Source organism: Amblyraja radiata, chromosome 3 (genome assembly GCF_010909765.2).
Source record: "Amblyraja radiata isolate CabotCenter1 chromosome 3, sAmbRad1.1.pri, whole genome shotgun sequence".
In the NCBI taxonomy this organism is placed as follows: domain Eukaryota; kingdom Metazoa; phylum Chordata; class Chondrichthyes; order Rajiformes; family Rajidae; genus Amblyraja; species Amblyraja radiata.
Window position 1 is genome coordinate 104,247,792 of NC_045958.1, and position 23,894 is coordinate 104,271,685.

The window sequence follows — 23,894 nt, forward strand, 5'->3', positions numbered from 1 at the left end:
CACAGTCAAAAAGGCACAACAGAGGATGTACTTCCTACGGCAGCTGAGGAAGCACAATCTGCCACAGGCCATGATGGTCCAATTCTACACGGCCATCATAGAGTCTGTCCTCACCTTCTCCATCATGGTCTGGTTTGGCTCAGCCACCAGGCACGACACCCGGAGGCTGCAGCGAATCGTCCGATCAGCAGAGAAGATTATTGGCTACAACCTTCCCTCCATTGATGAATGGAACACTGCAAGAGCCAGGAAGCGAGCGGGCAAGATCATCTCTGACCCCTCTCACCCTGGCCACAAACTCTTTGAATCACTTCCCTCTGGAAGGCGACTCCAGATTGTCAAAGCTGCCACAGCCAGACCTAAAAACAGTTTTCATCCACGAGTAGTTGCTCTACTCAACAACCAAAATCTGTAGCCTCCCTTTGATCTGATATTTTGTTGGTTCACATGCTTGATCAATGGAGTTTTATCATTAATGTCTTATTATTATTAATGTTTAGTGTTTTCTGATTCATTCGTAACTGTCACTGTCATGTCAGGTTGTCACTTGTGGGCGGAGCACCAAGGCAAATTCCTTGTATGTGAATACTTGGCCAATAAACGTACTCACTTAGACTGCTCAACGTGTCCCTGTAGCTCAGGCCCTCGAGTCCTGGCAACATCCTCGGAAATCTTCTCTGTGACTCTATATTCTGTCCTCTAGCATGTTTTCTCTTTGTGTTGTACTCGTGGATATCATTCTACAGGTGTAGGATGGAGAACATACTGACTAGTCACATCATGGTCTGGTTCGGTAGCTCGACAGTCCAGGAACAATGGAGATGACAAAGAGCGGTGAACACTGTCCAGCCCATCACAGATTCTGACCTTTTTTTATTTGGTAAACCAGCATCTGCAGTCCCATATGCCTCCACAATTAACCTTCAAACCCGCTCCTTTGGAACGTGGGAGGAAACCGGAGCACCTGGAGAAAAAAGCACGCGGTCACGGGGAGAGCGTGCAAACTCCGCACAGACGGAGCCCGAGGTCAGGATCGAACCGGGGTCCCTGGCGCTGTGAGGCAGCGGCTTTACCAGTTGCACCAATGACAGAGTCGTAGAGTCACACAGCACGGAAACAGACCCTTCGGCCCAACTTGCCCAATGCCGACCAAGATGTCCCGTTTACACTGGTCCCACCTGCCTGCGTTTGGCCCACGTCCCTCGGGTTGAGGGGTGAGGAGATGAGTTCGGCGGGACAAGAGCAAGGAGAAATATTTGACCAACCCGGATTGTCCTGTGTGTCGATTTTAGCCGAGAGGGGCGGCACAGTGGCGCAGCGGTAGAGTTGCTGTCTTACAGCGCCAGAGATCCGGGTTCTGGATAACACGCAAGAAAAAAGCTTGTCACTGTAATAAACATAAACTAAACTAAACAGGTCTGTAAACACTATATACATTGATAATATATAATAAGCAAAACAATCTTACAAATTAATAACCCTATAAAGGACGCTAGGGCGGTCACGGTGGCGCAGCGGTAGAGTTGCTGCCTTACAGCGAATGCAGCGCCGGAGACCCGGGTTCGATCCCGACTACGGGTGCTGTCTGTACGGAGTTTGTACGTTCTCCCCGTGATCTGCGTGGGTTTTCTCCGAGATCTTCGGTTTCCTGCCACACTCCAAAGACGTTCAGGTTTGTAGGTTAATTGGCTTGGGAAATGTAAATATTGTCCCTAGTGTGTGTAGGATAGTATTAATGTGCGGGGATCGCTGGTCTGCGCGGACCCGGTGGGCCGAAGGGTTTAAGGTACACAAAAATGCTGGAGAAACTCAGCGGGTGCAGCAGCATCTATGGAGCGAAGGAGATAGGCTACGTTTCGGGCCGAAACCCTTCTTCGATGGGCCGAAGGGCCTGGTTCGGCGCTGTATCTCTCAGCTAAAGAATATGTGCAAATAGTGCAACCGGGACCGTTCATATTTCATAGTTTAGTTAGTATTATGCAGTGTTCACAAGCCTGATCGCTGTTGGGAAGAAGCTGTTCCTGAACCTGTAGGTCACAGTTTTCAGGCTCCTGTACCTTCTTCCCGATGGTAGCAGCGAGATGAGAGAGTGACCAGGGTGGGTGTGGGCCTCTGATGATGCTGGCTGCCTTTTTGAGGCAGGGCCTCCTGTAGATCCCTTGGATGGTGGGGAGGTCAGTACCCGTGATGGATTGGATCGGGGCAGTGTCCACCACTCTCTGTAATCTCCTGTGTGCTGGGCGTTAGAGTCGCCAAACCAGGCCATGATGCAACCAGTCAATATGCTCTCTACCGTTCAGCTGTAGAAGTCCAAGAGAGTAATTGTCAGTGAGATATGATCCTCCATGAACCAAGGTCACAAAGACTTTTGGCACATTAACCTTCATCAGTCAGAGTATTGAGTATAGACGTTGGGAGATCAAGTTGCAATTATATTAGATGTTGGCAAAGCCGCATTTAGAGTATTATTCTCACTTCTGGGCACCATGTCATAGCAAAGGTGTCAAGCTGGAAAGGGTGCAGATAAGATTTGCAAGTATGTTGCCAGGACTCGAGGGTCTGAGCTATAGGGAAAGGTTGAGCAGGCTAGGGCTCGATTCCTTTGACCGCAGGAGAAGCGTGCAAAATCTCTTGCCCAGAGTAGGTGAATCGAGGACCAGAGAGCATGTTGGCTGTACGGGAAGATGAAAAGATTTAATAGGAACCTGAGGGGTAACCATTTCATACAAAGGGTGGTGGGTGTATGGAACGAGCTTCCAGAGAAGGTAGTTGAGGCAGGGACTATCCCAACGTTTACGAAACATTTAGACAGGTACATGGATAGGACAGGTTTGGTGGGATATGGGCCAAATGCTGGCAGATGGGACTAGTGTAGCTGGGACATGTTGGCCGGTATGGACAAGTTGTGCCGAAGGGCCCGTTTACACACTGTATCACTCTATGACTGTCACAAACGAGTTAATTAACTTCCTCAATCATCTGCTTCATTCAAGCGTGTCCACGTTTGTACATAGAATATAGAACAGCAGAGCAGGAGTCTGTGCTGAATATGATGCCAAGAATGCCTGCACGTGATCCATATCCCTCCATTCCCTGCATATCCATGTGCCTGTCTAAAAGCCTCGTAAACACCACTATCGTATCTGCCTCCACCACCACCGCTGGCAGCACGTTCCAGGCACCCACCTGAGGGGTGTAAAAACTTCGCACATCTCCTTTAAACTTTGCCCCTCTCACCTTAAAGCTGCGCCCTCTAGTATGTGACTTTCCCAGCCTGGGAAAAAGGTTCTCTTATCTTTTTTTTTAGAGAGATACAGCACGGAAACTGGCCTCCGAATCCGCACCGACCAGCGACCGCCGTACACTAACACTATCTCACACGAGGGATATTTTTTAAATAGTTATCCCAAGCCAATTAACCTGCAAACCGGCAAGTCTTTGGAGTGTGGGAGGGAACCGGACCCCCCGGGGAAAACCCACGCAGGTCACGGGGAGAACGTACAAACTCGGCACGGACAGCACCCGCGGTCAGGATCGAACCCGCGTCTCTGGCGCTGCTGGGCAGCAACTCTACCGCTGCACCGCCGTGCCTATCCATGCCTCTCATAATCTATCAGGACTACCCACAATGGTGTTGCAGGGAAAACAGTCCAAGTCTGTCCAACCTCTGCCTGTCGCTAACACTCCCTAATCCAGGCATCATTCGGAGAAATCAAATCTCCTCAATCTTCTTAGGAAGTCGAGGCATTGAAGAGTAACGGAGCTGGAATTGCAACGGCATTTTCCCTTCCATAGGATGTGGAGGAGACTGGGTCGAGAAAGGTTTTCCAAAGTCAACTAAATGTCCAGCGATTTCCCGTCGACAGACACAAAATGATAATGGAATGTTGGCCTTCATAACAAGAGGATTTCAGTATAGGAGCAAAGAGGTTCTTCTCTGGTTGTATAGGGCTCTGGTGAGACCACATCTGGAGTATTGTGTACAGTTTTGGGGGGTCACCTAATTTGAGGAAGGACATCCTTGTGATTGAGGCAGTGCAACGTAGGTTCACGAGATTGATCCCTGGGATGGCGGGACTGTCATATGAGGAAAGATTGAAAAGACTAGGCTTGTATTCACTGGAGTTTAGAGGGATGAGAGGGCATCTTACAGAAACATATAAAATTATAAAAGGACTGGACAAGCTAGATGCAGGAAAAATGTTCCCAATGTTGGGCGAGTCCAGAACCAGGGGCCACGGTCTTAGAATAAAGGGGAAGCCATTTAAGACTGAGGTGAGAAAAAACTTTTTCACCCAGAGAGTTGTGAAATTATGGAATTCCCTGCCACAGAGGGCAGTGGAGGCCAAATCACTGGATGGAATTAAGAAGAGTTAGATAGAGTTCTAGAGGCAGGTGGAGTCAAGGGATAAGGGGAGAAGGCAGGCACGGGTTATTGATAGGGGACGATCAGCCATGATCACAATGAATGATGGTGCTGGCTCGAAGGGCCGAATGGCCTCCTCATGCACCTATTTTCTATGTTTCTATATTTCTAAAATGCTGGAGTAACTCAGCAAGTTAGGTAGCATCTCCGGAAAGAAGGAATGGGTGAGGTTTCGGGTCGAGACCCTTCTTCAAAGCGATTTCCCGTACTGCTCTGATGATTAGATACCATGAGAGAATGTTCAGAATGTTCTTTGATGACATATTTACTCAGTAGCCCAGCCGTGAAGATAGCAAGCGATAATCTCCAAGTGGTTTACAGTAGTTACTAGATTACAGACGACTGCGGAAGATTGCAGATTCTTCCTCACTCCATGCTAATCCTTTCATGTACAGGAATAGTAGATGCTGACTGCACTCCACGCAATCTCTGGCCCCTTCTGACTGATTCGTTGGAGGATACAGCATGGAAACAGGCCCTTCAGCCCATCGCCACCAGCGATGTTATCCCACTTTCTCAATTTGCAGAGGTCAGTGGTGCAGTGGGTAGTGCTGTGGCCTCACAGCGCCAGAGACCCGGGTCCGATCCTGCTGTCTGTACGGAGTTTGCACGTTCTCCCCGTGACCGTGTGGGTTTTCTCCGGGTGCCCCGGTTTCCTCCCACACTCCAAAGGCGTGCAGGTTTGTAGGTTAGTTGGCCTCCTGTAAAATTGCCCCTGGCCTGTCGGATAGTGCGAGTGTATGGGTGATTGTCAGCACAGACTGGGTGTGTCGAAGGGCCTGTTTAATATGTCTAAACTAAACGACAAACCCGCACATCTTTGGGATGTGGGAGGAAGCCGGAGCACCCGGAGGAAATCCACGTGGTCACAGGGAAAACTGGCTAATTCCACACATACACACATGGACAGCACCTGAAGTCAGGATCAAACCCGGGTCTCTGGCGCTGTGAGGCAGTGGCTCTACCCGCTGCACCACTGCGCCACTAGATCTCTGGACATGTGCACAGCGAGGCAGGTTTAGATCTGTGTTGGGTGGTAGCCAGGTATTGTACAACTGGGATTCTGCTGGTTGGCAGGACGTCAAAAGTAGCTTGTTCTGACACGGACTGAAACAGATAGGAGCCGCATCTAATACCCATCACTGGAGAAGGTGTGGAGGGAGGGTCCAGTGTATCCAGATTAGTTACCCTTTATGTTATAAATCATCTTTGCCTGCTCTCCATCGATGAAGCAACCCTAAAAACATGACTCAAAGCGTTCACTGGGAACTGTTGCAGAGTCAAACAGCACAATGACAATGGTAACTTCTACCATCTTCTCGGGAAAGCATCACAGCACGGTTTCGGAACAGCTCCATCCAAGACCTGCAAGAAGCCACAGAGTTGTGGACGCAGCCCAGACCATCACACAAACCAACCTCCCTTCCATTGACTCCATCTACACCTCACGCTGCCTTCGCAGAGGTGCAGAAGTGTGCCAGTCACTGCCGTTCAGAGTAATAGAGTCATACAATGATACGGCGTGGAAACACGCCCTTCGGCCCAACTTGCCCACTCCCGCCAACATGCCCCATCTACACCTGTCACATGAGCTACACTACACTCTTCTCCCCACTCCCATCAGGCAAGAGGGACAGAAGTGTGAAAACGCACACCTCCAGATTCAGGGACAGTTTCTTCCCAGCTGTTATCGGGCAACTGAACCATCCCACCACCAACTAGAGAGTGACAATAGAAAATAGACAATAGACAATAGGTGCAGGAGTAGACCATTCAGCCCTTCGAGCCAGCACCACCATTCAATGTGATCATGGCTGATCATCCCCAATCAGTACCCCATTCCTGCCTTCTCCCCATATCCCCTGACTCCGCTATCTTTAAGAGCCCTATCTAGCTCTCTCTTGAAAGCATCCAGAGAACCGGCCTCCACCACCCTCTGAGGCAGAGAATTCCATACTCACAACTCTCCGTGAGAAAAAGTGTTTCCTCGTCTCCCTTCTAAATGGCTTACCCCTTATTCTTAAACTGCGGCCCCTGGTTCTGGACGCCCCCAACATCGGGAACATGTTTCCTGCCTCTAGCGTGTCCAAACCCTTAACAATCTTATATGTTTCAACAAGATCCCCTCTCAACCTTCTAAACACCAGAGTGTACAAGCCCAGCCGCCTCATTCTCTCAGCAAATGACAGTCCCGCCATCCCGGGAATTAACCTTGTAAACCTACGCTGCACTCCCTCAATAGCAAGGACGGTGGCGGACCAGTTGAGTTGCCGCCTCACAGCGCCAGAGACCGGGGTTCGATACTGACTACAGGTGCTGTCTGTGACCGCGTGGGGTTTTCTCCGGGTGCTCCGGTTTCCTCCCACACTCCAAAGACATGCGGGTGTGTAGGTTAATTGGCTTCTGTAAATTGTCCCGAGAGTGTAGGAGAGAGCTAATGTATGGGGTGATCGCTGGTCGGTGCAGACTCGGCGTGCGAAGGGGCCTGTTTCCACGCCGTATCTCTAAACTAAACTAAACTAACCGACTTGTGTGGCCACTTTCAGGGAGTTTTGCTCTTGGACCCCAAGATCCTTCTGTACATGAATGGTGTTTAGGGCCTTTCCATTCACTGCATATCTTCCCCTCAAAGACAACCTCCCAAAGTGCAACTCCCACTTTCACAAGGACTTTAGCCACAAGTTCAAGTCCCAAAACGACCTTGGAGATTTTAACTTGAATTCCTCGTATAAATCTGGAATTAAGACCAGTTCTCACTGAAAAGCCCCCCTCATTAGTGGGAATGAAACGATTCTGGTTTTTGGAAGATATACTCTGTTGCAATGATTCATTCTTGCTTTATTGTGACTCTTAACCAAATTTTAAACAAAAGCAGATAGGGTGCTTGGTGCCAGTCAGTCAGTGTGGGAAAGTAAGTTCTAGCCCCACTGAAAACACCACGTAAACATAGAAACATAGAAACATAGAATATAGGTGCAGGAGGATGCCATTCGGCCCTTCGAGTCAGCACCGCCATTCATTGTGATCATGGCTGATCGTCCCCAATCAATAACCCGTGCCTGCCTTCTCCCCATATCCCTTGACTCCACTCGCCCCTAGAGCTCCATCTAACTCTCACTTAAATCCATCCAGTGACTTGGCCTCCACTGCCCTCTGTGGCAGGGAATTCCACAAATTCACAACTCTCTGGGTGAAAACGTTTTTTCTCACCTCAGTCTTAAATGGCTTCCCCTTTATTCTAAGACTGTGGCCCCTGGTTCTGGACTCGCCCAACATTGGGAAAAATTTCCCTGCATCTAGCTTGTCCAGGCCTTTTATAATTTTATATGTTTCTATAAGATCCCCCTCATCCTTCTAAACTCCAGTGAAACGTAACTATGTTTATTTTGAGGATGTGGAGAGGATGTTTCCACTAGTGGGAGAGTCTAGGACCAGAGGTCGTTGCCTCTGAATTAAAGGACGTTCCTTTAGGAAGGAGATGAGGAGGAATTTCTTTAGTCAGAGGGTGGTGAATCTGAGGAATTCTTTGCCACAGACGGCTGCGGAGGCCAAGTCAGTGAATATATGTAAGGCAGAGACAGATAGATTCTTGATTGGTACAGGTGTCAGGGGTTACGGGGAGAAGGCAGGAGAATGGGGTTAGGAGGGAGAGATAGATCAGCCATGGTTGAATGGGGAGGTAGACTTGATGGGCCGAATGGCCTAATTCTGCTCTTATGACATAACCTGTGACCTTATTTAGATGAACAAATACCCGCTCCTATGCTGCTGCAACCACCCGTGCTGTCTTCCAGTTCATCTGTGGGTCAAAGATGGAGTGGGTCCGATGGGTCACGATGCACAAGTCAGCAGACAACGGGGGCAAGAGCGTGCCCAACGTCGCCCTCACCCTGATGGCCACCTTCATGTGTGGCTGCATCAGGTGGAGCGTAGAGCCAAGGCACGTGGGCTGCAAGTGTCACTACCTGTTTAGAGATACAGCATGGAAACTGGTCCTTCGGCCCACCGAGCCCGCGCCGACCAGCGATCCCCGCACGCTATCACTATCCTACACACACTAGGGACAATTTACAACTTGTACCAAGCCAATTGACCTACAAACCTGCACGTCTTTGGAGTTTGGGAGGAAACCGAAGATCTCGGTGAAAATCCACGCAGGTCACGAGGAGAACGTACAAAGTCCGTACAGACAGTCGGGAAGGAACACGGGTCACTGGCGCTGTATATTTACAATATTACAATGTATATTTACAATATACATCAATGATGTGGATGAAGGGATTCAAAGTAACATTAGCAAATTTGCAGATGACACAAAGCTTGGTGGCAGTGTGAACTGTGCGGAGGATGCTATGAGAATGCAGGGTGACTTGGACAGGTTGGGGGAGTGGGCAGATGCATGGCAGATGAAGTTTAATGTGGATAAATGTGAGGTTATCCACTTTGGTAGCAAAAACAGGAAGGCAGATTACTATCGAAATGGCGTCAAGTTGGGAAAAGGGGAAGTACAACGGGATCTGGGAGTCCTTGTACATCAGTCTATGAAAGTAAGCATGCAGGTACAGCAGGCAGTGAAGAAAGCGATTGGCATGTTGGCCTTTATAACAAGAGGAATCGAATATAGGAGCTAAGAGATCCTTCTGCAGTTGTACAGAGCCCTTGTGAGACCACACCTGGAGTATTGTGTGCAGTTTTGGTCCCCTAATTTGAGGAAGGACATTCATGCTATTGAGGGAGTGCAGTGTAGGTTTACAAGGTTAATTCCCAGGATGGCGGGACTGTCATATGCTGAGAGAATGGAGCAGCTGGGCTTGTACACTCTGGAGTTTAGAAGGATGAGAGGGTTTCTCATTGAAACATTTAAGATTGTTAAGGGTTTGGACACGCTAGAGGCTGGAAACAGGTTCCCCATGTTAGGGGAGTCCAGAGTTTAAGACTAAGGAGTAAGCCATTTAGAACGGAGACGAGGAAACACTTTTTCTCACCGAGAGTTGTGAGTCTGTGAAATTCTCTGCCTCAGAGGGCGGTGGAGGCAGGTTCTCTGGATACTTTCAAGAGAGAGCTAGATAGGGCTCTTAAAAATAGCGGAGTCAGGGGATATGGGGAGAAGGCAGGAACGGGGTACTGATTGGGGATGATCAGCCATGATCACATTGAATGGCGGTGCTGGCTCGAAGGGCCAAATGGCCTACTCCTGCACCTATTGTCTATTGTCTATTGTCTATGAGGAGTGGACTGCAACATGGATATTTTTAATGATTCTGGAACTCTAGCTCCATGAGAAGGGATCAGCAAAGTTCTGTAATCAACTTTTCTCCTTTGCTGCGCAGCCGAGGCAGATCAGGCAGTCCTGGGCTTGTTGAAGAAGAGATGACACTTCAATATGACCCTTGGCAAAGAGACAGAACTTAATTGTAAGCAGAGCTTTCTGTGCTGACATGCAGAGCTCTTTATGTTGATGCTTCCCTGCCTTTTAATCGGTTGACTGGATATAGTTTTAGTCTTTTTAAAGCCTAAAGTAAATTCTAAAGACAACATCACCAGGCCAGGCCGATCACTGCAACTCTGACCCAGTGCTGTCGCCAGGACAACGGGCCTTTAAGACTTGACCTCTTCAAGAAACATGAGGCTCTTGGGTCTTCTGTTGTGTCACCTACCACAGTGTATCCTTTGCCACAGAAGGCTGTGGTGGCCAAGTCAATGAATATTTTTAAGGCAGAGATAGATAGAGTCTTGATTAGTATGGGCGTCAGAGGTTATGAGAAGAAGGCAGGAGAATGGGGTTAGGAAGGAGAGATAGATCAGCCATGATTGAATGGCCGAGTAGACTTGCCTCAGAGGGCGGTAGAGGCGGATTCCCTGGATGCTTTCAAGAGAGAGCTAAATAGGGCTCTTAAAAATAGCGGAGTCAGGGGATATAGGGAGAAGGCAGGAACGGGGTACTGATTGTGGATGTCATGATCACATTGAATGGCGGTGCTGGCTCGAAGGGCCGAATGGCCTACTCCTGCACCTATTGTCTATTGTCTATTGATGGGCTGAATGGCCTAATTCTTCTTCTATTCCTTATGACCTTATTTCGTTTTCGTTTAGGTTAGAGACACAAAGCAGAAACAAGCTCTCCGGCCCACCGAGTCAGAATCTTTTTTCCCAGGAAGAAAATATCAAAGAGTAGTGGGTTAGCAAAAATGCTGGAGAAACTCAGCGGGTGAGGCAGCATCTCTGGAGCGAAGGAAATAGGCAACGTTTCGGGTCGAAACCCTCAGCCCGAAACATTGCCTATTTCCTTCGCTCCATAGATGCTGCCTCACCCACTGAGTTTCTCCAGCATTTTCGTCTACCTTCAATTTTCCAGCATCTGCAGTTCCTTCTTAAACAGAGAGTAAAGGGTATCGCTTTATGGTGAGAGCGGTAATGTTTAGAGAAGTGTGGGGTTATTTGTTTACACAGAGGGTGGTGGGTGCATGGAATGTGCAGCCAGGAGTGGTGGTGGAGGCAGATACGATAGGGTTTTACTTGAAATTCATACCGCTGAATTTAACGGCGGTATGAATATTGATTTTCCTAATTTTGAGTAACTCCTGCATTCCCTCCCCCCCCCCCCACACCCCGCCTCTCACCCACCCTAGACGTCTTGCCAATTCCATTGTTCGTATCCATATATCCCTTCGTTATCACCGCCCCCACAGCCAACAATGAACCATTGTGAGCTCCACTTGGTCATCAGTGTCAGCTCTGATTTGTTCTGACCCTTGTCATGCCTCTAATTTCCCCCCCCCCCCCCCCCGACTCTCAGGTTGAAGAAAGGTTTCGACCCGAAACATCACCTATTCCTCTTTTCCAGAGATGTTCAGAGCTTATTTGGAGGATGTGATGTTTAATAGCCCGATGGCTGTAGGGAAGAAGCTGTTCCTGAACCTGGACCTTACAGTTTTCGGGTTCCTGTACCTTCTTCCCGATGGCAGAAGTGAAATGAGTGCGTGGCCAGGGTGGTGTAGGTCTCTGATGATGCTGAGTGCATCTTCGACACACTGGGCTAGTCCAATTGCCTTGCATTTGCCCCATAATGGTCTGAATCCTTCTTGTCCACATGTAGACATAGAAACATAGAAAATATGTGCAGGAATAGGCCATTCGGCCCTTCGAGTCAGCATCGCCATTCAATATGATTATGGCTGATCATCCTAAATCAGTATACCGTTCCTGCTTTCTCCTTGTATCCCTTGATTCCTTTAGCCCTTGCGGCCGGTCACGGTGGCGCAGCGGCAGAGTTGCTGCCTTACAGCAAATGCAGTGCTGGAGACCCGGGTTCGATCCCAACTACGGGTGCTGTCTGTACGGAGTTTGTGCGTTCTCCCCATGACCTGTGTGGGTTTTCTCCGAGATCTTCGGTTTCCTCCCACACTCCAAAGACGTGCAGGTTTGTAAGTTAATTAGTCTGAGATAAACGTAAATTGTCAAAAGGTCATGAGGTCATAAGTGACAGGAGTAGAATTAGGCCATTCGGCCCATCAAGTTTACTCCGCTATTCAATCACGGCTGATCTAGCACTCCCTCCTAACCCCATTCTCTTGCCTTCTCCCAATTTCCTCCCACACTCCAAAGACGTACAGGTTTGTAGGTTAATTGGCTTGGTAAATGTAAAAATTGTCCCTGGTGTGTGTAGGATAGAGTCATTGTGCGGGGATCGCTGGTCGGAGCCGACCCGGTGGGCCAAAGGGCCTGTTTCCACGCTGTATCTCTAAACTAAACTAAGATGTGGGTCAATACACAAAAGGACACAAAGTTCTGGAGTAACTCAGCGGGTCAGGCAGCATCTCTGGAGAATACGGATATGTGACGTTTCACAGAGTGCTGGAGTAACTCAGCGGGGTTTGCTGGTTGGCGCGGACCCGGTGGGCCTAAGGGCCTGTTTCCGCGCTGTATCTCTAAACTGAACTAAACTAAATCTAACTCTCTTGAAAACAATCTCACCACTATTTGGATGGGTGACAAGCGGGCCAGGCAGCATCTGTGGAGGGAAATGGACTGGCGACGTTTTGGGTCGGGACCTTTCCGAATGTTTGTGGGTTATTTTTCAGCCACGATTCCAGCAAATCTGATCTCTTGAGCCTTCATTCGTGGAAAATAGCCTTGGATAAATTTAGCTCCATTAAGATTAAATTGTCTTTCACAATCGACAACTGCAATCAAAACAGTTGACAGCCCTGGCTAAGGAACAGAGGAAGAGAAGGATTATTCCATTCTGAGTGGTTTCTTGAACAATGGGAGATTAAAACACACAAGGGACTTTCTGTTCCTTAGCCTGATTAAGAAAGTTGGAAATAAAAATGACTAGAGACGAGAAGTCCAGGCACATCCCTACTGGAGTGTGATTGGATGTGTGGCACGGTGGCGCAGCGGTAAAGTTGGTGCCTCACAGCGCCAGAGACCCAGGTTCGATCCTGACTACAGGTGTTGTCTGTTCAGAGTTTGCACGATCTCCCCGTGACCTTGTGGGTTTTCTCCGGGTGCTCCGGTTTCCTCTCACACTCCAGAGACAGGCTTGTAGGTTCATTGGCATTGGTAAAATTGTAAACGGTCCCCAGTGTGGGTAGGATAGTGCGCTGATCGGCGCAGACTCGGTGGGCCGATAGGGCTGTCTCTCTAGAGTAGCGTACAGTTTAAGGAACTTGGGAAAAAGATACAAAGTGCTGGAGTAACTCAGCGGGTCTGGCAGCATCTGTGGAGAGGTGACGTTTTAGGTCGGGAGTCGGGACGCTTCTTTGATTGATTGTTGCTGGGAGGGGGGAGGGGAAGCCGGGAGAGAGGAGGAGCAGGGGAGCAGACTAACCCTGGTAATAGGTAATAGGTGGATATGGGCGAGGGGGGGGGGTTGATAGGCAGATGGTTGGAACAAAGACCAGAGATAAAAACAAAAGGTTTTGGCGGTCTCAAGAACGACAACTGAACTTTTAAACGAATCTTTATTCGAAAATTCACTTTTCAGTAAACAGGTTCTCTCGACACGTCTGGCCTCATCGGTGGTCAGTGCTGAACTGCCGCGCCAAAGCAAAACCGCGCTAAAACAAGCAGCCCCTCCCAAGTCGCGTGACCGTGGCTTCCGAACGCCGGGTTCGATACCTGCATGCACCAGTAGGCGCCGCTACAAGGTGTGAGTTAGGATTGAAGAACTGCGAATTGTGAAGTGAGAGGAAGGAATGTAGGTGGAGGGGGAGGGGAGGAATATGTTGGAGTCCAGGTAGGGCACAGTGGCGGGTAGAGTTGCCAACGCTCTCACTCCCAAATAAGGAACAAAAGGTCAAAATACGGGACAAATTCCCGACGGCAATTCGTTGACCGACTCGGCCGTGGCTGGGTGAATGATGAGTTGGCCCGGGTGCTGGACTACACACAAAGCACAGCCGGCGGGCCAGCTGAAGAGTTTTGGCCCGGCACCCCATCCAACTCATGAACCGATGATCGGCCATGAGAAGGAGGGGTGGTGGTGTCGGCGGTAAGCGAAGGTCCGAAGGTCGGACAACTGGCCGGGCTGCCGACCGACGGAGCCACGGGCGAGGTGCTGCTGCTGCTGCTGCACTCCATGGGCTGCACTACGTCGGAACGGGTGAGGCGGGGCCGGACGCGGTGCTCCGACCCAACAGTCCCCTCGACCCGAGTAGTAGCAGTCAAATATGGGACAAGGGCGGTCCTGTACGGGACAAACCAATTTAATACGGGACAGTTGGCAACACTAGTGGGGGGGGAGGGGGGGGGGGGAGAGAGGGGGAGGAGGGGGGTTGATAGAGGTTACCTAAAATGCCACAAAAAGGCAGCCAGCATCATCATGGACCCACATGGACCCACATGGCCATGCTCTCATTTCACCCCTGCCATCAGGAAGAAGGTCCAGGAGCCTGAAAACTAGTGTCCTGGTTCAGGAACAGCTTCGGCCTGCACCCATCAGGTTCTTCAACACTACAAACACCCATTAAACCGAACTACAGACTGCCCGGTAGCACTAGGGACTTGTGTACTGGGTTTGTACTGCACCCCCTGGGTTTGTTATTCATTGCCATTTTCTTCTGTTTGTTTATTGTCTTATTTCAGGACGGCAGAGTGAGAGGAAACCTGAGCACCCGGTGGAAACCTACACGGTCACAGAGAGAACGTGCGAACTTCACACACACACACACAGACAACACCCATAGTCAGGATAGAACCCGGGTCTCCGGTGCTGTGAGGCAGCAGCTCTACCCGCTGCACTGAGGTGCCGCACTAATATATGTTTCAATCTTGCATGTAATTTACAGAGGGCCAATTAACCTACAAACCCACATGTTTCCAGCCAGTCTGAGGAAGGGTCTCGACACGAAACGTTGCCTATTTCCTTCGTTCCATAGATGCTGCCTCACCTGCTGAGTTTCTCCAGCATTTTTGTCTACCTTCGATTTTCCAGCATCTGCAGTTCCTTCTTGAACATGTTTACAGCATCCTGTGACCTTTTGTCACCTGTGTCTGATAGGTCGGTGTGAACACACTATCTCAGCCAGCTTTTAAACTCCTGTGTTGTTGAGTCACAGGTGGTTTTTCTCTTTGATCGCTTGATCTCTACACCATTATATAACAATTAAATAATAATCAGTGCCGCTCTAATCTCCCAGGATAGGTGCAGGTCTGATATGAGATCAGACTGATATCACATCTCCCAGTCCCTCTCTGGGGTAAAGGCCGGGTTTCACCCCTCTGTTATCAGGCTTCTGAACGGCCCTTCATTAACCTGGGGAGAAGGCAGGCACGGGTTATTGATTGGCGACAATCAGCCATGAACACAATAAATGGCGCTGCTGGCTCGAAGGACCGAATGGCCTCCTCCTGCACCTATTTTCTATGTTTCTATGACGGCCTCCACAGCCGTCGGTGGCAATGAATTCCACAGATTCACCACCCTCTGAGTAAAGAAATTCCTCCGCATCTCCATACTAAAAGTACGTCCTTTTATTCTGAGGCTGCGCTCTCTGGTCCTAGACTCTCCCACTAGTGGAAACATCCTATCCACATCCACTCTATCCAGGTAAATTTCAATGAGGATCCCACTCCCCCCCACCTCCCCATGAGACTGTCTCTGGAACAGATGCACTACAATGTTGAGAACTATATTCTACACTCTGTATCTTCCCCTTTGCTCTACCTATTGTACTCGAGTGTGACTTGATTGTATTCATGTGCAGTGTTATCTGATCTTATTGGAAAGCGTACAAAAAAAGCTTTTCACATTTAAACCGAAATGGGTTCGAGTGACAACCACAGAATATAGAATCGTCGAGCTATGCAGCATGAAATCGTGCTTTAGTTTAATTTAGTTTGTTCCTCCCACACACACTCTCCGCAAACCACTGAATCCTTGGGCACACATGTAAATAGGTTAAATATGTAAGAGGGAGTGTTTTGGAAGGAACTGCACATGCTGGTTTGCACCGAAGATAGACACAAAATGCTGGAGTAACTCAGCGGGACAGGCAGCATCTCGGGAGAGAAGGAATGGGTGCCGTTTCGGGTCGAGTCCCGTCTTGAGACTGAGAGTCAGGAGTCACCTCCTCCACAGCCAACAATGGACCATTGTGGGCTCTTTGCCCATCAGTGCTGGCTCTGATTGTTCTGACCCTTTTCACACCCATCTAGTTTCCATCTCCCCTGACTCTCAGTCAGATGATGGGCCTCGACCCAAAACGTCACTATTCTTTTTCTCCAGAGATGTTGCCTGAGCCGCAGAGTTACTCTAGCATTTTGTGTCTATATATAAGGGACGTCATAAGATCATAAAATCATAAGTGATACGAGTAAAATTAGGCCATTCGACCCATCAAGTCTACTCCGCCGTGTGTGTGTGTGTGTGTGTGTGTGTGTGTGTGTGTGTGTGTGTGTGTGTGTGTGTGTGTGTGTGTGTGTGTGTGTGTGTGTGTGTGTGTGTGTGTGTGTGTGTGTGTGTGCGTCTGTGTGTGCGTCTGTGTGTGTGTGTGTGTGTGTGTGTGCACATGTGCGTGTGAGTATGGGTGTGGGTGCGAGATTGTGTATGTGCATGTGCATGTGTGTAAGTGTGAGTGTGTATGTATATGTGCATGTGTGTGTGTCTGTGTGTGCATGTATACATGTGCGTGTGAGTGTGGGTGTGAGATTGTGTGTGTGTGTACATGTGCGAGTGTGTAAGTGTGAGTGTGTGTGAATGCGTGTATGTTCATATAATAAGAACAGAACGAGGCCATTCGGCCCATTTAGTCTACTCCGCCATTCAATCTTAGCTGATCTATCTCTCCCTCCTAACCCCATTCTCCTGCCTTCTCCCCGTAACCCCTGACACCCAGATGTGAGCCAATGTGAGGCAGGTGAAAATAGTCGAGATGGGGCACGTTGGTCAGCACGGGTGAGATGGGCCGAAGGGCCTGTTTCCGTGCTGTAAAGGGCAGGTGTAGGAGATTCCTTAGTTTACAAACAATTCGGGAACTGTCTTGAATTGAACATGCAGAGTTTGCGAGTGGTCTCCCAGTCGGTGAACTGTCACAAAATGCATCACACACTCCAGGCCCAAGTACAAACTCCACCCTCCATTTCAGTGCAATAGCAATAAAAATAACCGTAAAATTGCCTCATAAAACTTCAGTGACTGGTGTCCTTGTACACCAGTCACTGAAAGTAAACATGCAGGTACAGCAGGCAATGAAGAAAGTTAACGGCATGTTGGTCTTCATAACAAGAGGATTTGAGTAGAGGAGTAAAGAGGTCCCTCTGCAGTTGTACAAGGCCCTGATGAGACTACTTCTGAGGTATTGTGTGCAGTTTTGGTCTCGTAATTTGAGGAAGGACATCCTTGCTATTTGGCATGGCAGCGTAGGTTCACTATGTGAATCCCCGGGATGGCGGGACTGTCATATGAGGAAAGATTGGAAAGACTGGGCTTGTATTCACAGGAATTTAGAAGGATGAGAGGGTATCTTATAGAAACATATAAAATAGTAAGATTAGACGAGAATTTACCAGTTTGAAGTTTGATCTGTATTTTATGAGGAGTTACGATGAGGGATTACGTGAAGAACCCCGCCAGGACGCATGCGTGTCATTCTTCAAAGCAGCGGTGTGAAATCACAGATAACTGTAATGACTAAACATAGTAAGATTAGAGAAGAGATACCAGTTAAGTATATGATCAGGGTGGGAGCGGAGGGCGCGTAATCCCTCATCGTAACTCCTCATAAAATACAGATCAAACTTCAAACTGGTAAGTTCTCGTTTAATCTTACTATTTTACTTCGGAGTCACGTGAGTGACTACGTGAAGATTTTAAAGCTCTGTGATTTCATGCCGTGGAAACGAGTCCATGCATCACGCCTGCCTTGACTTTGGGAGGAATAGTGTTAACATAATTTGGACATGATTCTTCATTGAAATCATAAAATTTATTAACACAAATTATAACCCCTTTTATGGGTTTAATTAATTTACAGAACTTAAAAAAATTTCCGCAAATGTTCCAGATTTCATCACTGGTTTATTGTAAAATAACTGGAAAGTTCTTTCCCCTGACCATCCTGCTGCTTCGAGGACTTGGTCCATGGGCACATCCAGTTGTACTGCTGCCGATGTAGCTGCAGCCCTGGTGGAATGAGATTTAAAAACGTTAGTATCCACCCCAGCCTGTGTCAGCACCTGTTTCAGCCATCTCGAGATGGTCTGGACCGTCACTCTTTTGTGAGGTTGCTTATGGCTGATCAGCAGTCCCTTCTCATTGCCTCTTAGGATTTTTGTTTTCTCTATGTATAATGACAGGTGTCTAACTATACAGAGACGGTCATCTGAAGGGTATGACCTAAATTGTATATTGAGGCCTGCTGATCCCTGTCTGTTCTGCTTTACCAGTTCGTATATGTGGAACGTAATATCGTCAGGTGAGGAGGTCATGTTGTCCAGTCTGAGTTTATGCAGTGACTGAACCCTCTGTGCCGTGACCAGTGCCATTAACATGACTGTTTTCAAAGTTAGTCTGTGTAGGGACAGAGTTGATGCTGGAGATCAGTTCCTGAGCGTTTTCAGGACAATGCTTACATCCCAAATTTGGGAGTACCTGGTTTTTGGGGAATTTGTATTAAATATTCCCCTCATGAGCTTTGTTACCAGAGGGTGAGTCCCTACAGTGTAACGCTCTGTCCCTTGCCATAGGTAAGTCGACAGGGCACTTCTGGCGCTGTTGATGGCACTGTAGCTGAGCCCCTCATCATAGTGGAGGCCTACCAGATATTCCAGAACAGACGTGTTGTTCATGTTTCTGTTGGTGATGTTGTTCTTATGACAGTACATTTCCCACTTCCTGATGTAGACCAGATATTGTTTTTTAGTTGATTGTCTTTGGGCCGCCGAGATCATGTTCGCTGTTCGGTCCGTTAGTCCCAGTTGTAGAAGTGGTGTTTTTAAACTCTACAAATTAACAGGTTCAAGCTTTTATGGCATGGATGGCTATCCCCTGTCACGGGATGTAGCAACAAGTCTGGTCTATGTGGGATGGTAATACATGGTTCTAATACCATGTTTTGCACCACTGGGAACCATGGTTGTGTAGGCCAATCGGGTACTACCAAAATACCAGATGCAGAGTCTTGTTGTATTTTCCTTAATACCCGACTGATGAGGCAGAAAGGAGGGAATGCATAGATAAACAATTTCCCCCAATGCAGCGAAAATGCATCTGCTGCTGCTGCCCCAGGGTATGGTTCCCATGAAACATAGTTAGGTATCTGGTTGTTTAGTCTGGATGCGAATAGATCGATATCTGGTGTTCCATATTTTGCTGTAATATCAGAAAATACCATTTTGTTCAACATCCATTCGGTGTTTTCATTAAATTTGCGTGACCTGGTGTCTGCCACTAAATTTAGTCTCCCTGGTAGGTAAGTGGCTGATATCCAAATATCTCTCTGGATGCACCATTGCCAAATTGAATTAGCGAGATTGTCACATGATATCGATTTGTTACCACCCATGTGGTTGATGTATGCTACCACGGTGGTATTGTCTATTTGTAATCTAACATGCTGGTGATATGACCCAGTACAATATGACTTAAGGCCATGGAATGCACCCAACATTTCCAAGCAGTTTATGCCCAGTGTGAGTAAGAAAGATGCCTCCTGTGCTGTCCATCTACCTCCACAGCTGTTGATGGTATTGGTGGCTCCCCACCCAAGTGCACTGGCATCGGTTTGTAGTACCATAGAAGGGTTACTGACAATGATTGGGTTGGAACAAAGCCAGAGGTTGTCTATCCACCATTTTAGTTCCGTTTTGGCTTGGATTGGTAGTCTCATAGGTCTGTCAGAGTGACCTGCATTGATTTTGAGAGATTGTATTTTTGCTCTCTGTAAGTTTTGGTAATGTAGAGGTCCAAATTGTGTGGCTGGGAAAGCAGCCACCATTTTACCAATTACTTTTGCTACCAATCTGATGGATGGATTTCTGATGTCAATGAGGTTATTGCAAGCCTCTATTAAATCTCTAGCCTTTCCCTTAGGTAGTGTCACCGTCATGTGAACTGAGTCAATGGTGAATCCCAAACAGTCCATAGTAGTGGACGGTGTTAGTTTAGATTTAACTGGATGGATGATAAATCCCAGTTTTTCAAATAACAGTTTTGTGGCTGTTACAGTTTGTATGGCCAATTCCAAAGTTATGCCCACAATGAGTATGTCATCTAAATATGCCATAACCATGTGTTTACGTTTCCGTAGAAACGCTAGGGCTGGTTTTATGATTTCCGTGAACAGCCTGGGGGCTGATGATAGGCCATTTGGCAGTGCTTTATATTGCCAAGGTTGTCCCATCCAGTTGAATTTTAAGTAACATCTGTGGTCACCTCGTATGGGTACTGAATAGTAAGCATCTTTTAAATCGATGCTGGCCATGAAGTAACCTTTGGAAATTAATTGTTTAGCAGTAACAAAGGTTTCCATTTTAAAGTGAATATATTGTACAAATGTATTCAATTTTGTCAGATCTATGATGATGCGACAACCACCATCTTTTTTGGTTTTGGTAAATATTTTGGACACAAATTCTAGCGGTTCGTGTTGAGTTATCTCAATTACAGCTTTTATGTAAAGCCGCTCCAGTTCAGCTTGTGCCTCTGATTTTTCTTTATCAGAGAGCACGAACACTCGGTTCGGTCTATGTTGAACTGGAGGGCTGTACTCGTGTATAAACTCTATTGTATATCCCTGGATACTGTTTAAGATGTAAGTATCGGTTGTTAGCATGCTCCATGCATTCAAAAACCAGTGTAGTCTCCCCCAAACCTCCATGCTCTCCATATCTTTTAGGGAACCAGACCCACCTACCTCCATTGTTACCAGTGGCAGGTTTACTTATTTTTGTTATTCTTCCGCTGTTGTTGTTGCGCTGGTGCCTGGTTTTTCGGGTTGGTTGGTGTTGGCATTGGGGTTCCCCGCATCTTCCAAGAAGGCCGGCCTGGGCCATGGCCTAAAAAAGACTCATGTTTGGAAAACTGTGCCTTCGAGCTTTCACCAGTTCTGCTGGTGGGTGCGTAGGGATGCTGTCTTTGGCTGTAGTGGGTTTTTGTTGGTGTTCCTTTTATTAATCCCAAGGTTTTGGCTTCCTCATCGAGCTCTTTTACCTGCTTCGATAGGTTGCTACCGAACAAGAGAATGGGTGGTTTCGTGGCCCCAGGTTTGCACAGTCCCGCAAATTTTGGGTTCAGTGTGGGTTGTATGGCACTTTTCCTGATGTTATTTATTTCATGCTGGGTGTTACAGAATAGTGCCAGCGCATCTTGTTGGTCCTGGGACATATTCCTGTCGTCCACTGTACGGGCAAATGCTGTTGGTATGGTAGCGAAAGCGAATGATATGTTAGCTTTCATAGCAAAAGGATTTGAATATAGGAGCAGGGAGGTTCTACTGCAGTTGTACAGGGTCTTGGTGAGACCACACCTGGAGTATTGCGTACAGTTTTGGTCTCCAAATCTGAGGAAGGACATTATTGCCATAGAGGGAGTGCAGAGAAGGTTCACCAGACTGATTCCTGGGATGTCAGGACTGTCTTATGAAGAAAGACTGGATAGACTTGGTTTATACTCTCTAGAATTTAGGAGATTGAGAGGGGATCTTATAGAAACTTACAAAATTCTTAAGGGGTTGGACAGGCTAGATGCAGGAAGATTGCTCCCGATGTTGGGGAAGTCCAGGACAAGGGGTCACAGCTTAAGGATAAGGGGGAAATCCTTTAAAACCGAGATGAGAAGAACTTTTTTCACACAGAGAGTGGTGAATCTCTGGAACTCCCTGCCACAGAGGGTAGTCGAGGCCAGTTCATTGGCTATATTTAAGAGGGAGTTAGATGTGGTCCTTGTGGCTAAGGGAATCAGAGGGTATGGAGAGAAGGCAGGTACGGGATACTGAGTTGGATGATCAGCCATGATCATATTGAATGGCGGTGCAGGCTCGAAGGGCCGAATGGCATACTCCTGCACCTAATTTCTATGTTTCTATGTTTCTATGTTATCCCTGCGGTCAGTAATTTCAGTACTTTTTGTAATTTTACATCCATACTCCTGACCCCTGTTCCGATGTGTTTCCATATACAGTTGTTGATAATTGGAACGTTCAGGGAAATGCAATTGCCCGGTGCCAGATGTCTTCCTGTGGTGTCCAGTACAGCCTGCTCTTGTAACTGGTTTAGAGACATGTAGTCAATACTGGCAGCAAGCTTTGGCTCCAGATTTTTCCCAGTCTGTTCCGGCTGTATAAACTTGGTCACCATGTCCAGCAAGTTCTCTTTTTCTCGCACCCCATGCACACTTATCTGTTCTTCTGCGGACCCCTCTTCCAGGTCAGCCCAGAACTGACCTGCAGTGCTCCCCTCCAGTGAGGTGGAAACACTATGCAGCCCTTGAAAAGGTACTGCTGTGGGTTTGTCATAGGGCCCACAGTGACCCGACTCCATCTCCCAGAGTCTGTCACGTTGGAGCAAATGCTCCATACACCGCTCCATTCGACTCCAGCGCTCTCGGTCGCTGGCCGCCCGCGGTGGTTCAAAGTCGGACTCCTCCGAGTCCACGACCTTGTTAGTTTTGTATTTTGCCTTGCCGCCCGGCCGCGTGGATTTGGCCGGTGCGGCGGCGACATCGGGCACAGCTGATCCCACTACGGGTGATCTAAGTGCCGTCGGCTGCTTTTGCTGGCTGCCCGCTACTCCGCGGTCCTCCCTCACCAGCTTTGTCGCAGCCCTTGTCTTCTTTGTTTTCTCCATTTCCCTGCCTGTAGTTGGGAAAGGAAACAAAAAAGACCGCAGAGTAAACCCTTACCTGCAATTAGCGGCTTTTAAACTGCCGCCGCGGAGGAACGTCCTTCCACCGTGTCTGACGTTTCGCAATGCGTGTAGCGATATGACACGCATGCGTCCTGGCGGGGTTCTTCACGTAGTCACTCACGTGACTCCGAAGTAAAATTATAACAGGACTGGCCAAGCTAGATGCAGGAAAAAATGGTCCCAATAGACAATAGACAATAGGTGCAGGAGTAGGCCATTCGGCCCTTCAAGCCAGCACCGCCATTCAATGTGATCATGGCTGATCATCCCCAATCAGTACCCCGTTCCTGCCTTCTCCCCATATCCCCTGAATCCGCTATTTTTAAGAGCCCTATTTAGCTCTCTTGAAAGCATCCAGAGAACCGGCCTCCACCGCTTTCTGAGGCAGAGAATTCCACAGACTCACCACTCTCTGTGAGAAAATGTGTTTCTCGTCTCCGTTCTAAATGGCTTACTCCTTATTCTTAAACTGTGGCCCCTGGTTCTGGACTCCCCCAACATCGGGAACATAATGTTGGGGGAGTCCAGAACCAGGTGCCACAGTCTAAGAATAAAGGGGAGGCCATTTAAAACTGAGATGAGAAAAAACTTTTTCACCCAGAGACTTGTGAATTTGTGGCCTCCTCCTGCACTTATCTTTCTATGCTTCTATGTTTCTAAAAATAAAAAACTCTAGAACTTTCCTCCTCAACCCTCACCCTTCTCTGCGCTCCAAAGGGCAGCACAGTGGCGCAGTGCTGATCGCTGGTCGGCACGGACTCGGTGGGCCGAGGGGCCTATTTCTGTGCTGTCTCTCCTAAGCAGTAAAGCTGCTGCCGCACAACACCAGAGACCCAGGTTCGATCCTGACTGCGGGCGCTGTCTCTATGGAGTTTTACGTTCTCCACGTGACCTGCGTGGGTTTTCTCCGGGTGCTCCTGTTTCCTCCCAAACTCCAAAGACGTGCGGGTTTGTAGGTTAGTTGGCTTCGGTAAAATTGTAAATTGTCTCTGGTGTGTAGGATAGTGCTGGTGTGTGGGGATCGCTGGCCGGTGCAGACTCGGTGGGCCGAAGGGCCTGTTTCCACGCTGAATCTCCAACTGAACTAAACTACACATTCATGTTTCTTAATCTTTCCTAG